This window comes from Trichosurus vulpecula, chromosome 6 (genome assembly GCF_011100635.1).
Source record: "Trichosurus vulpecula isolate mTriVul1 chromosome 6, mTriVul1.pri, whole genome shotgun sequence".
Classification (NCBI taxonomy): Eukaryota; Metazoa; Chordata; class Mammalia; order Diprotodontia; family Phalangeridae; genus Trichosurus; species Trichosurus vulpecula.
Genome location: NC_050578.1, coordinates 175,774,335 through 175,790,636, shown reverse-complemented (window position 1 = coordinate 175,790,636; position 16,302 = coordinate 175,774,335).

Genomic DNA, 16,302 nt, shown 5'->3' with positions numbered 1-16,302 from the left:
TCCCTTGTATCAATTTTGCAAGGCAATATAGCAGGCATTTCAGCTTGGATGTGTCTTCAAGGATTCTGCCTCCTTTTGAGGAACAATTTTGTTCAGTTCTATTGATTCAGCTAGTCTCTGGGGAAGGAGAGAAAGGGATGCTACATAAAAGCACCACTAGCCAAAGAAATAACTTCTAATAGAAAAATTGTATAAGATTAGATTTACCACTTTGGCTAAATTGACTAGCCAATTTCTTTGACTGACTTATTTCACTTGACCTGTCCGAGTGACTTAGCTTATTATTTTGACATCTCTGTGCAAAACTTCTATTTGTATTTTTACAGTTTTCCACCATACTTAGTATCATAGAATGAAACTCTATTTTTAAAGGTTCCATTGTTGCGCCTTCAAAAGATTTTTTTTTTTGCATACCAAATGAGACTCAGTCTTGGTACTCCTGGTTGAAAGAGACACCTTTGCTAATAACAGGATTTGACACAGGAAAAAAGCACAGCTAAGTGCATATATGGGTATCCATACGTGTGTGTGTATATATACACAAATGTATATATGTGTGCATATATGTGTGCATACATACACATAAATGACACAACTCTTTTCTTGTCACATGCCTTAATAGAGCCCCCTTTGGTTTTATAGATGTTCAGCAACATTCTCTATAAATGGAAAAAAAATTCTCTTACCCACATTCTGTGTTCATAAACCATATTTAAAAGGAAATTAATTTAATTGTTATTAAGTAGTACAGTGAACATTGTCTTAAACAGGTAGGTTTCACTTAACACCAATTTGTACCCACAGAAAAACAATTAAGCAGCATAGTCAATTGGATGTTCTTAATATCCCATACCAAGAACCGAATAGAGCTGCCTAAGATATTTCCCTTGTTCACTGAGAATAGAGCAATGTTCCCTGTCAGTAAAACAATTTGAGATTCTTGACCCCCATGTGATCTTATATTTACCCATATATGTATCATAAATATTTAATACTATACTGTAAATTTTAAACCAAAAGAGACATTTTAAAGGGATGCAGTAGAGATGATGAGTTCATCATTTATAAATCACTCTCCCCCAACCAAAATTAGAAAGAAGAAAATTGGAATTATTATGTAACAGTCACTTCGCTGAAGCATCTGAGAGAGTTGCAAGTGGGGTAAATTTTTGCAGTGGTACTTGTGCAGTTGTTGCTATGGCTCAGCCATAGGTTATAACTGTCTTGTGGTACTGTGCCCTCATCGGAAGAGGAAATGTTGGGAGCTAGCACAGCATAGGGAAAGGGCAGAGTGGAGGAAATCTGTTGTCATCTTAGAAAAAGAAAAGTTCTATAACTATCAAGGGGAAGGTGTGATGCAACCTATCTCCTCAAATTTTGACTAATATATCATGTACCCTTTGAGCTCAGATCACTGTCTCCGTTTTCAAGACCACAACATTGAGGAGGGAAGCTGCAACACTGCCTGCCAGTGGAAATTGTTGGAAGCTGTAAAAAGTGCACCTGTGATGGTTTTGAAAACATTGTATCTTAGAAAAATGAAAACAAATATAAAATATTAGATACTATTTAGATAGATTGTGCATTTCCTAAACTTGTTTTCTGACATGTGACTGGAGGATTGAAGGAATTTGCCATAATTATGAAGAAAGAAGATACAACCGTGATTGCGGGCAAGGTAATGAGGAATAACAAGGCAATTCCTATTCACTCCCACAAACCCTATCTCCAAAAGATATTAAAACAAATTGGAAGTAGGGGCAGAGAACAATAATTATATTTGGGTTATGTTTATGTATAATTTAAACAATGGAAAAATAAGTTAATATAAAGTTATATTTATACATAAGTAACCCAACAACTGTGATAGGAGTGAGAGCTATTGAGATGAGGAAGAATGGGGGTTGAGGGTAGGGGTTATATAGCCACTCTCCTCCTCTTGCTCTAATAACCCCCAGCTAATAGTCAGATGCTGAGTTTTCCCAAAGTTCTGGTTCATAGTCTCAGATAATTTGAAGAAGGAAGCTTTGGTCAGATATTTCCACTGGTTCTAAGCCTTCTGTGGAGGCATAGCAGATAGTGGGTCTGAAGAACTTCTACATTTCTTGGCACAAGGAAGGCAGTTGCCCAGAGACTGTAGGACCAGTAACATTGGATAGTGTGATGATAGGCAAAGCTATCATCTTCTTAGGGATTTAAGGAGAGATGTTTACAGTCTTCTTAATCTCAATCTTGCTGCCCTATAGAAGAAGAATGATGTCTTTGCTTCATTTCCAAATACTGTCTAGAAAATAACCTGCCATATTCATTTATATCTCTAACCCACATGCATGAGAATGTCCCAATAACTACAAAAAGCAGCAGTAACAAACCAGTCTCTGAAAAGTGATCATCTAGATCAGTTACAAGCCTGACCTTATCAACATGAGAGACATGGGGTTATAAAGAGTACAAGTCTATACAGATGAGAACCACTTACTCATGAAGATGATAAAGATAACAATGAACGTGAATTAAATTTTCATTGCAACATTAAGGAATTTGCTTCTCACCTTCCAAAGAGTAAACGATCAGTCTGGAAGCCACTTTAACAATGATCATCTAATGTTTTTGTGTGGTAGGAGGAGGACCAATTATTTTTAAAAATATTTTTGTCTATTTTCATAGGCTAGGGGAAGATGTCCAACTTTTTTCTTCATTTTACATTCTAAAAACTTCAATGAATCTATACTTTTGTTGATATAGGTCTTTTTTTCCGACCATGGACATCACAGCAGGTTCCAATTTTTTCACCTTATATGACTCTTGCCTATGGCCTCCCATATATCTATTAATAAGGATCTACTGAACACATTGAATGAATTCCACAATACTATTTAACAATTCACAGGTCCCAATGCAGTACTCTCTTGACTGTACTTAAACCTTCATTGTCTCTACATGATCAACATACTTCCTTTCTAACCATATTCTTTCCTAAATCCTAAATTTTATTCTACTTCTTGTGTGTAAAACATTGTGTCTAATATACTGAAGTCAATTTACAGCAATGATAAGTCTCTTCGTTACCTTTTAAATCATATACAGTCTTACATTTTAAAAGGTGATCGTAGTCCATGACTCATATAGCATCTCCAGATAAATATTAATATTAAGAATAGTTATTCTTGTTTGTGTCAAGAAGCAAGTTGGGATGGATAAAAGCACAAGTATGATTTTCCAAATATAACCCAACTTTCTCTTTTCCTTATCTCTGCTACTCTACAGTAGGAAAGAAATATTATCAAAGCTGTAATATTAATTCTGAATCTAGCAGTTTCTGATGTGTGTGTGTGCATGCTTGTGTGTGTGTGTGTGTGTGTGTACTATTGAAGTAATTGCACCACTCTATATATACATGTAAACTTTGGCTTTTCCTATGTCTTCTCAATTTTTGGTGACAGTGGCATGCTCTAATTCTTCTCCATTTCATCCCCACCTTGTATCTTTTTGTGATAAAGGATAATCGCCATCTCTTTTCTTCTAGAAGAGTCAAAAGAACTTTTTCAGTTTTCTGCAGCTTCTCCACTCACTTGCTGCAATGGAAAGAACACCAGATTCAGAGAGAGAGATGAGTTCAAAGCTTGTCTCAGTTCCTCCCACTGACTTACTCAACCTTAGGTAAATCACTTAAGTTTTCTGCTTATCAATTTCCTTGTCCTTAAAATGAGGGTGGGATGAAATAGATGACCTAAGAGGTTCCTATCAGCTCTAAGACGATGATCTTATTTAGGATATGTTTTATTTATTCAAGGGTACAGAAGGCCCTGGAGAGCAAGGAACCAGGAGGGAGGCAGGAAGCTTCTCCCTCATCTAGTTTTGACTATGGTCACATTACATAGTACTCAGCTGCCAATTACATTGTTATCTTTTTCTCCCCATAATTCCAGCTGAGCTACTAATGCTCAGAGACCACCCATTTATTTCATGAATACTATGTATACTTTTCACAGTCTTAATAAGTTGTTTGGAAGGATATTATATTAAAGAACTTTGCCAAACATTTTATGAACCAATCTCAAGAGGAGAGGAAATATACTGAGTACCTGGTGCAATTATATAACTTGTGAAGTAGAAAATTTGTTATTTAGAATACCGAGAAATTATAACTGGGAGAATGAGTTTGATACAATAAAGTATCCTTTGCCTTTAATTATAGAAAAAGCCAAACAGGTATTTGTGTAAAAACTATATGAGCTGACAATTGGCAGGAATGGCCCAGATTAATGTCATTTCATTGACACCTACTTATTATGTAGATACATACGGAGAGCCATAAATATCCAAAAAGTTCAACTAGGGCTTTGCCATAGAAGTACAAAATATAGGGGCTACTGGCAGCACTTTGGCTTCTTTGGCAGAGAGACCAGGGAGCCCACCTCTCATTAGCAAAAAAAATTCTTATATACAAGTCTACCAAAGGATACGCTTTCTTCTTGGAGCAGCTAGACCTTGGGTAAGTTCTCTTGAGTGCCATGCCTCCATGATCTTCCCAGTTTTCTAAGTACCAGAGTGTTTCCTCAAAATCCCTTCCCCTTCCACAATTGATTTGCACTAAAGTGTTTATTTAAGTGTGACTTTTATGATGCTTTCCCCAACGACATTTTATGATGATTAACCCAATTGCCAGAAATGCTAGTTAACATCTTTGAAAGCAATAGAAGTCCATCACCTGGGTAATCATTTGACTAACTGGAATGAAACTAACTCTTTGAATCTGGCAGGGCGAGATGCCTCTTTGACTGTCACATCTTTGGAGAGAGCAACAATGAGAGGTGAGTCTTACATATCTTCCCTTACAACTCTAACTGTGATGATTTACTGACCAGCAGCATATGCATCTTTTGTGCATCTGAACTATTGATAAGTGGCATTAAAATAACACTTTGTCTTCTTCCATTTTTTTAAATTGATAACCTCCCCCTCCTCCCCGCCAAATGACTAGGTATAGGGAAAAAAAAACAAACAAACTCAAAACTAAATCGATCAAAAGTTTAAGAAGGAAAAAAAAAACTCCAGATGAGTTCTATTTTTAAAAAAAATTCATGTAGGATTGACAAAAGCAATCTTCATAAATACCCTTTTAAGTCATTGCTAGTCTATATTGTGGTTTCCCAGTCAAAGTTGCTACTGAGTAGTAAGTATTGTAACCTAGAGAGTGTTGAGTTTAGTGGAAAGAACATTTGCTTTAGCACAAGAGCACTTTCATTTAAGCGATGGTTCTGACTGTCACAACCGGTGCTACTTTGGTTGAGTTATTTCACCTCTGGAGGCCTTTGATTCCACACCTGTAAAATGAGAGGATCAGAGTAGATCGTCTCAGAGATTCATTCAAGTTATAATTCTATGCTCTTCTAAGTACGCTTGGTTTCTATCTCTTCTATATTTACTTTTTCAAGTTCACACAAGTTTTTAACATCTTTTTGCTAAATATTCAGAGGATCATCATAGCTTTGGAGCTAGACTGGCCTTTAGGCCACCAAGTCCAATTCTTTCCTTTTCTAGATGAAAAGGAAATATTGAAATCAAAATGCTTAAAGTAACTTAACTAAAATCACCTAGGAAATATGTAATAACAATATTAGCTTGCTTTGTTTTTAGCTAAAACATAATTTTCTTAGCATGATTACTATCGGTCTACAGGTTATGTCCCCTCCTTTTAGATATTTACCTTAATATATATAACTTCCTATAGGCATCCTTTTGCTTGATAGATTTGAGGAATAGTAAGAGAGTATATTTGAAAATGATTAGAACAGAAATGATCCTTTCTATCATTTTACTAAGTATTTTTCTAAACAAATTAGAATTAATTCAGATTGTAAGCCTGAATCACTCTAGGGATTTTGTTTCTGACTAGTTCCAGTCTAGCAATGGCCATTTCTGTTTCAGTGGACTACATGCCAGGAGTTGATATCATCAGTTGAGCTATTAAATGACAGCAATGTGGATCAAAGAAAAAAAAATCCATAATAATTATGAGCCTTGCTAGGGGGCTGCCACTCAAATGTAGCCTTTCAAAACAAAGATAAAACACTATAAGGACCATATTGGGGAGGTTATCTTTTGATGCTGACCTATGTATGACCTTAAAAAAGGAAATGAACAAACAATAATAATAAAAAATAGACATTTCAGGTAATTCAGTGAATACCGGAAGTAATGAAATGGAAATTATTGAAACTTTCTAATTATTTAATTTCTGAAAAGAAAGCAAGCATGGACCTAGCACAAATATTCATATTTTGGGGATTTAAATCTACAAATGTTAACCTTGGAGATTGATGATAATTTTAAAATAAACACTGTCAAGTGAAAGGAAAATATTATAGATATAACTTAGAATCTGCAATTAATACTTTTTACTTACATAAGCTGAATGAATATAAAATTCTGCCCTGAACATCCCCCTGCAAAATTGCATGCCTAGTTCTTGGTTCCCAGATCAAATAAAAGCCAAAGAGAAAGTTATATATCAGAAATATGAAAAAGTTAATAAAAGGAACTAGGAGACTTGTTTAGTAGCTTTGCAATCCTATATTGGTACTGAATAATGGTATGAGCCTTGTTAGGTTGTAAAAATGTATGTTGGTAGTTAGAGCTAATATAGAGAGCTACATTTTAAAATTTTATGTTACCATTAAATTCTTTTTCAGTTATCTGATGAAAACTTGCAATTTTGCATAAAATGTAAAGTATGCTGTGAATTGCAAGATGATGTAAAATGAACTATTTGTAAAATATCCTTGCCAGTTATTCACTAATATTAATTTGGAATTTTTAAAATTCATAGCATGTTAAATGACAGCATTTTAACAGGAATGCATGTGAATTGATGTAAACTATTTTGAGATGTACAGGGATATGCAGCAGAAAATATTTTAGTAAGTACTGATAGTTCAAAGTCAAAAATGGTGGATTTCTTTGTTTTGTTTTGGGGGTTTTTGGTGCTAGGAGAATTCTAATAAAGAAGAGATTTTCTAAAAGTAAAGCCAACTGCCTGAAGGGCAACACAGGAACTTCATTTACCTCCTTTACAATGCATTTCATAACATTTTGAAATCAAAGTTTTTAGGACATTACTAAGCACTACCATACAGTAGGGAGGATGGGACTGGTAGAAGGCATTGAATGAGAAAGAGGCAGAAGAGGCATTTCCCTAGAATGAAGATTGTAGGTACCAACTGTTTGGATCAAATGCCAGGTGATTGTACCATTGCTTCTACCTGGTCATTCAGGGGAGCAATAAAATAGGAATTTGGCTCCTTTGTTCTTGAGATCAAACTGGCCTAAGTGTGGTAGTAAGGACGGATGGAGTATGTGCAAGGGAGAGACTGATTGATCTTGGGAAATGAAGTGATGTTTAGGGCCTCTGGTGGTCAAAATCACAGAATCTGAAGTCCGAAAGGAATTCAGTGACCATCTAGTCAAATTCATGCATAAATCGAAACTCCACTATAACATATCTGACAAGTGGTTATCAAGCCTATTGCTTGAAGGCCTTCAAGGAGAGAGAATCTATCATCTCTCTAGACAGCCCACTCTAATTTTGCACAGCTCTAATAGTTAAGAAGTTTTTGATTTTGACTTAGTTTGTGTGTTGCCACTGAGCTTAAATTTGCCTCTTTACAATTTCCTGACTTTTTCTTCCATGGTATCAACACTGTAACAAGTGAAGTTATGTATTCATATCTGGTTAAGATCTCATTTTAATACTGGGTTTCTGCAGAACTTTCACAGGGCATATAGCAGTATTATAGTAAGTGATATCTAGCATTAAATTGTTTATCTGAATTGTATCATAACAGTATGATCATGAAATCCAATTCATAAAAATAGGTGCCCATGGCAAACATCTGACTCATAACAAATATTTCTATTTTTTTGAGATGGGACTGTATTCCAGTTTTATTCATGGTGTCTTTTATATGTGAGATAATATGATATAGTGAAGAAAGTCGGAAGTCAGAAAGACAGCATCACACAGTTAGACTTAAAGTCAGGTTTGCACGACTCCAAAAAAACCCCATACTATTGATTGTACCATGCTAGTTCATATATTGTGGTTTCGTGAAAGAAAACAATATTATAACAATCTACCTTGAAAGATATAAAAGATATTTAGTTATCATATAAATTGGCTAAGCTGTAAAACATACTCATCCCAAATCCTACTAGAATAACAGGAAGCAATTGAGTTGGAAAAAATGGTCAAATAAAATATCTTAAATTTGTAGATGAGGAAAGTAAATTTGAATATGGTCAAGCATTTTGCTCAGGGTGATACAGCTAGTAAATGTTTGAGCTTAGTTTTGACTTTGGGTCTTCCTGATTCCATGTCCAGCACTCTATCCACTATAGCACCCTGCTGCCCAAATGTCTCCCAAACTTATTTGCTAAATCATAGAAGGTTTAGGATCTGCAATTCCTTAAAGATATTTGCTCCACCAAGGAATGTAGATGCATGAGGATCTAGAAATAAGATGTAAGCTTATAGATTTTTTAGAGCTTGGAAGGAACTTGGAGATCTTCTAGTACAACTCCTTTCTTTGACAAATAAGGAAACTAACCTCCAGAGAGAAAAATACTGGCTTACTCAACCCTGAGAATCAGTTACTGACACTGAAGGGAATGGAACTCAGACCTCCTGACCCTCACCCTCAGGGCACCATATCTTCTTACTGTTCCATACGGTTAAGCAAAATTTGCTTCTAAGAAGGAAATTACTTCTAAGATGTCTAGGAAGGAAAAAAAATGAAGATGAGAATTTCTGATTGGTGCAGGGAAAGAGTACCAACTATTGGGCTGAATGTCATTAAACATAAAGAGATCAAGGTGATTTTCCAGTCATCATGTAATTTGTTACTAATAAAGTATTATGGAAATCACAAGAAGTATGTAACTTAAAAGGTATAAAACAATAAAGAATCCCAAATGAAGGAAATCACTTCATAACTCTTTAGTGCTCTCTATCCTGTATACATTAAATGATAGCCTAAAATGTAGTCATATTGAAATGTCTCTTATCAGCATATGACTGTATCCAAAATGAAAATGAGATTTTTATAGTGTGATTTGTTCTTTACAAAACCTATTGGTTTATAAAGTCATCACTTTCCTTTCATTAAATCATTATTTCAAAATGATTTTTAGCCCTTCACCAACAATAGAAGACAAGTATATTCATTCTTTTTTTAAAATTTACTGTTAGTCTTGGTCATATGACTTTAAAGATGGAATAAAACCATTGTCCCCCATCTTCCTTGAGAGGACAATTTTATTTTGATCATATATGTGAAGTCATACAAAACCTGTTTCTGTGTTAGTCATGTGCAAAAGAAAACACAATCAAAATAAAATTATAAAAAGCAAACAAAGGGAAAAAAACATGTATCACTTTGTGTGGAGAGTTCATCAGTTCTCTTTCTAGTGGTGGATAGCATTTTTCATCATGATTTCTTTGGAATCGTACTGGGTTATTACCTCTATTAGAGCAACTAAGTCTTTCACAGTTGATTATCCTTTCAATATTGTGCTTATTGTGCATGATGTTCTGCTGGTTCTTCTCATTTCATTTTGAATGAGTTCATATAAGTCTTCCCATTTTTTTCTGAAACCATCCTCTGCATCACTTCTTATAACATGGAATTATTCCATCACAAACACATATGAGAGCTTGCTCAAACCTTCCTGAATTGATGGTCATCCCTTATATTTCTAATTCTTTCCCATCACAACAAAACAAAACAATATGTAACAAAACAAAAACCTCCCATAAATATTTTTGTACAAGTAGACCTTTTTCAATTTTTGGAAATAATCTCTCTGGGATATAGGCCTATTGGTGACATTGCTGGGTCAAAGGGCATGCACAGTTTTATAGACCTCTGGGCATATTCCAAGTTGTTCTCCAGAATAGATGCACTAGTTCACAACTCTACAAGGGTGAATTAGTTTCCCAATTTTTCCACATCCTCTTCAGCACGTTATTTTCCTTTTTTGTCATCTTAGCTATTCTGATAGCTATGAGGAGGTATCAAAGAGTTGTTTTAATTTGCATTTCTCTAAGTAGTAGTGATTTAGAGCATTTTTATGTAACTATTGATAGATTTCTACTTCTAAAAACTACTCTTCATATCATTTAGCCATGTATAATTTGGGGAATGGCTTTTGTTTTTTCTATAAATTGGACTCACTTCCTTATATATTTGAGGTCTTTATCAGAGAAACTTGCTATAATACCCACCCTCCTCATTTTCCTGCTTTCCTTCTAATGTTGGCTGCATTACATTTGTTTGTGCAGAAGCTTTTAAATTTTATGTAATCAAAACTATCTATTTTATTTCCTGTAATCTAATTTATTGTACTATCTGCTTCTGTTTTGGATGTGTCTATCCCATTCACAATCACAATTATTATTACAAACAATGCATTTACATCCATTATATTTTCTTTTATTGATCATTTTCTCTTTTTGTCCAGTCCCTCCTCTATAGTCTGTTTTGCTCCTAACCACTGCCTTCTTTTTTCTGCCCTCCCTTTTATTATTCTTCCTTTCTCTTATTCCCCTCTATTATAGGTTGAGTGTATATATTTACATTTTTTTACATTATCACAACATAATTAACTCATTTTTTTGATTTTTATTTTTAGTTTACAACACATGGTTCTACATAATTTTGAGTTCCAGATTTTCTCCTCTCCCTCCCCCATCCCTCCCCAAGATGGCATGGAATCTCGTATAACTACCACGTATAACTTCGCATTGAATTAATTTATACAGTAGTCAAGTTGTGGAGAAGAATTATGACCAATGGAATGAATAATGAGAAAGAAGAAACAGAAGCAAAAAAAACCCCAAAAACAAAAACAAAAGAGAAGAAAAATAGGTGGAAAAAAGGCGAGCATGAAGTGTGCCTCAATCTGCATTCAAACTTCATAGTTCTTTCTCTGGATATAGATAGCATTCTCCATCGTGAGTCCTTTGGAGTTGTCTTTGCACCTTGTGTTGCTGAGAAGAGCGAAGTCTGTCAGGGTTGGTCCTCACAGAATTCATATATCTGTGGTTGTGTATAATGTTTTCCTGGCTCGGCTCTGCTCACTCAGCATTATGTCGTGTAGGTTTTTCCAGCTTCTTATGAAGTCCATATCATCCCCATTTCTTATGGCACAATAGTATTCCATTACCTTCATATACCACAGCCTGTTCAGCCATTCCCCAATTGATGGGCATCCCTTTGATTTCCAATTCTTGGCTACCACAAAAAGAGCCACTATAAATATTTTTGTACATAGGGGTCCTTTTCCCGCTTGTGTGATTTCTTTGGGATACAACCCTAGAAGTGGTATTGCTGGGTCAAAGGGTAGGAACATTTTTATGGCCCTTTGGGCGTAGTTCCAAATTACTCTCCAAAATGGCTGGATCATCTCACAGCTCCACCAGCAATGTAACAATGTTCCAATTTTCCCAATCCTCTCCAGCATTTATCATTTTCCTGTTTTGTTATTTTAGCCAATCTGACAGGAGGATGTGGTATCTAAGAGTTGTTTTGATTTGCATTTCTCTAATCAGTAATGATTTCAAGCATTTTTTCATATGCCTATAGATAGCTTTAATTTCTTCCTATGAAAACTGCCTGTTCATATCCTTTGACCATTTCTCAATTGGGGAATGGCTTGTATTCCTATATATTTGGCTCAGTTCCCTGTATATTTTAGAAATGAGGCCTTCATCAGAGATTCTAGTTGTAAAGATTTTCTCCCAATTTTCTGCTTCCCTCCTAATTTTTGTTGCATTGGCTTTTTTTGTACAAAAACATTTCAATTTAACATAATCAAAATTATCCATTTTGCATTTTGTAATGCTCTCTATCTCTTGTTGGGTCATGAATTCTTTTCTTTTCCATAAATCTGATAAGTAAACTATTCCTTGCTCTCCCAAATTACTTATAGTATCAGTCTTTACTCCTAAATCATGAACCCATTTTGACTTTGTTTTGGTATATGGTGTAAGATGTTGGTCTATGCCCGGTTTCTGCCCTACCATTTTCCAATTTTCCCAACAGCTTTTGTGAAATAGTGATATATATAATACCCTCTTTCTATGTAGAATTCTTCTAACTTCTTTAAAAATGATAAAGATCTTAGAAGGTCCAGGAACGATCTGCTGTTTCAGTAAATGCCAATGTTTCCCCTTGAAGAATTATATTCACTTGGGCTGGGTAGGTTATTCTTGTTTATAATCTAATCTCTTTTGCTTTCTAGAATATCGTATTTGAAGCTCTCTGCTTTTTTTTTTAACATGATAGGTGCTAAATCTTGTGTGATCCTCGTGTTTGAATGGTTTCTTTCTGACTCCTTGAAATATTTTCTCTTCGGTCTTGGAGCTCTGGAATTTGGGTATAATATTTCTAGGGCTTTTCATTTTGTGATTGGTGGGGGCAGCTAGGGGGCACAATGGATAGAGTACCAGTCGTAGAGCCAAAAGGACCTGAGTTCAAATGAAACTTCAAACACTAATTGGTTGTGTGACTCTGGGCAAGTCATTTAACCCCACTTGCCTTAAGAAAAAGAAAAAAGAAGTGTTGGATGGATCCTTTCAATCTCTATTTTACCTCTGGATCTAAGATATCAAGGGCAAATTCCCTTCATAATTTCCTGAAAGATGATCTTGAGGCTCTTTTTTGATCACAGTTTTCAGGTAGTCCAATAATTATTAAATCATTTTTCCTTGATCTGTTTTCCAGCTCAGTTGTTTTTTCTTAGGAGATATTTCACATTTTCTTCTATTTTTCATTCTTTTGACTTTGCTTTATTGTTCCTTTATATCTCATGAATTCATTAGCTTCCAGTTGCCCAATTCTAATTTTTGAGGAATTATTTTCTTCATAAACTTTTGTACTCTTTTCCAATTCAGTCAAACTGGGTTTTTTCAGTGAATTTTTGTACCTTTTTTTTACATTTGTTCAATTCTGCTTTTAAGGTATTATTTTTTCATTATTTTTGTGCTTTTCTAAACAAGTTATTGTCTAATCATAACTTTTTCCCTTTGTTGTCCTTTCTTTGCATAATGGTTTCCTCTACCACTTATTTGATTTTGAAAATTATTTTTAGCTCTTCTAGGAATTTTTTAAAATATATAATTTTTTTTTGCTTTTTGTCAGGGCAATTGGGGTTAAGTGACTTGCCCAAGGTCACACAGCTAGTACATATGTCAAGTGTCTGAGGCCAGATTTGAACTCAGGTTCTCCTGATTCCAAGGCCAGTGCTCTATTCACTGTGCCACCTAGCTGCCCCTAAAATATATTTTTAAAAAAATTTCCCAGTTACATGTAAAAAAATATTCTTAACATTTTTAAACTTTGATTTCCAAATTCTCTCGCTTTCTCCCTCCCCATTCCCTTCATTGAGAAGACAAACAATTCAATATAGATTATATATGTTGAGTCATGCAAAAAATCTCAATAATAGTCATGCTGTAAAAGAAAACAGACAAAAAACTCAAGAAAAATAAGAAAGTATAAAAAAAGCATGCTTCAATGTGTATTCATATATAATCAGTTCTTTCTCTGGAGATGGATAGCATATGTCATCACAAGTCCTTCACAGTTGTCTTAGATCATTGTATTGCTGAGAAGAGCTAAGTCATTCATAGCTGATCATATTACAATATTGCTTACTTTGTGCACCATACATATACATCAGCCCATGCAAGTCTTTCCAAGTTTTTCTGAGAGTATCCTGCTCATCATTTCTTATAGTACAATAGTATTCCATCATAATCACATACCACAACTTGCTCAGCCATTCCCCAATTGATGGACATCCCCTCAATTTCCAATTCTTCACCAAAAAGAGTTGTTATAAATATTTTTGTAGATATGGGTCCTTTTCCTTTTTGTTTTTTATCTTTTTTTGGGATACAGACCTAATAATGGTATTTCTAGTTGAAATGGTATGCATGGCTCTTTAGCCCTGTGGACATAGTGCTAAATTCCTCTACAGAATGGTTGAATCAGTTTGCAACTCCACCAATAGTGTATTAAGGTCTCATTATTCCCACATCCCCTCCAACATTTATCATTTACCTTTTGTCTCCTATTAGTCAATCCAATAGGTATAAGGTTGTTCCTCAGAATTGTTTTAATTTGAATTCCTCCAATCGATCATGAATTACAGTATCTTTTCATTTGGCTATAGATAGCTTTGATTACTTCATCTGAAAACTGATCATATCTTTTGATCAATTATCAATTGGGGAATGACTGTTATTTTTATAAATTTGACTCAATTCTCTATATGAGAGAATCTATATGAAGAGAATCTCACTTCAAAATCTTTTTCACAGTTACTATTGTTAACTGTATTTTCTTCCAGAATTCCCTCCACCATTTATTCTGTTCTCTCTCTCCTTTCATCCTGTCCCTCCTCAAAAATGTTTTGCTTCTCACTAACCCCTCCTCCAATCTGCTCTCCCTTTTATCACCCCTCCTCTTATCCCCTTCCCATCCAACTCTCCTGAGGGTAAGGTAGCTTTCTATATTCAGTTGAGTATACATGTTATTCCCATTTTGAACCAATTCTGATGACAGTACTGTTCACTCACTGATCCTCCCCTCCCCTCTCTCTCTCCACTGTAAAAGCTTTTCCTTGCCTCTTTTATGTGAGATAATTTATCCCATTCTATATCTTCCTTTCCCTTTCTCCCAGCATATTCCTCCTTAATTCCTCAATTTTATTTTTTTAGATGTCATTCCTTCATATTCAACTCATACCTATGCTCTCTCTCTCTCTCTCTCTCTCTCTCTCTCTCTCTCTCTCTCTCTGTCTGTATACATATACATACATACATACATATATATATATATATATATATATATATATATATATATATATATATATATATTCCTTATATCTACCCTAAAAGAAGTGAGAAAGATCTTATAAGTACTGAATATCATTTTCCCACGTAGGAATGTAAACAGTTTAAACTTATTAAGTCCCTTATGATTTCCCTTTCTTGTTTACCATTTTATGCTTCATTTGAGTCTTATATTTGAAAGTCAAATTTTTATTCAACTCTGGTCCTTTCCTCAAGAATGCTTGAAGGTCCTCTATCTCACTGAAGTTCTGTGTTCACCCTGAAGGATTATACTCAGTTTTCCTGGGTAGACTATTTTTCATTGTAATCCTAGCTCCTTTGCCCTCTGGGATATCTTCCAAATCATTATTCCTTTAATGTAGAAGCTGCTAAATCTTATGTTATTCTGACAGTGGCCCCATGATACTTGAATTGTTTGTTTCTGGCTACCTGTGATATTTTCTACTTGACGTGGGAACTCTAGAATTGGGCTGTGATATTGCTGGTGTTTTTCATTTGGGGATCTCTTTCAGGAGGTGATTGGTGGATTATTTCCAATTTCTATTTTGTCTTCTGGTTCAAGAATATCAGAGTAGTTTTCCTTGGTAATTTCTTGAAAGATGATGTCTAGGCTCTTTTGTAAAATCATGGCTTTCAAGAAGACCAATGACTTCTAAATTATCTCTCCTGAATGTATTTTCCAGGTTTGTCATGTTTCTAATGAGATATTTCACAGTCTTTCATTTTTTTATTGATTTGCATTTATTTTATTGTTTCTTGATTTCTCATAAAGTCATTAGTATCTACTTGCTCCATTATAATTGTTAAGGGATTGTTTTCTTCAGTTAGCACTTTAATCTCCTTTTCCATTTGTCCATTTATGCTTCTTAAGGCATTCTTTTCCTCATTGGCTTTTTGGACCTCTTTTACCTGTTTTAACATTTGGTAAATACCATTTTAAGATATTATTTTCTTCAATAATTCTTCAATATTTTTTCCTTTAACAAGTTGTTGACTTGCTTTTTGTGATTTTCTAACATCACTCTCATTTCTCCTCCCAATTTTTCCTCCACCTCCCTTTCTTGATTTTCAAAATCCCTTTTGAGTTCTGCCATGGCTTGAGACCAATTCCTATTTTTCTTGGAGGCTTTGGATGTAGGAGCTTTGAATTTATTATCTTCTTCTGAGTGTGTGTTTTGATCTTACTTGTCATCATAGTAACTTTCTATAGTCAGAATTTTTTTCTGTTGTTTGCTCATTTCCCCAGCCTATTACTTGATTTTTAACTTTTATTAAAGTGGGGCTCTGATTCCAGGGTGCACTGTCCCAAGCTTTAGGAGTTTTATGTAGCTGTTTCCAGAGATACTTCCAGGGACCTGTAAGTTTTCAGTTCTTCCAAGGTG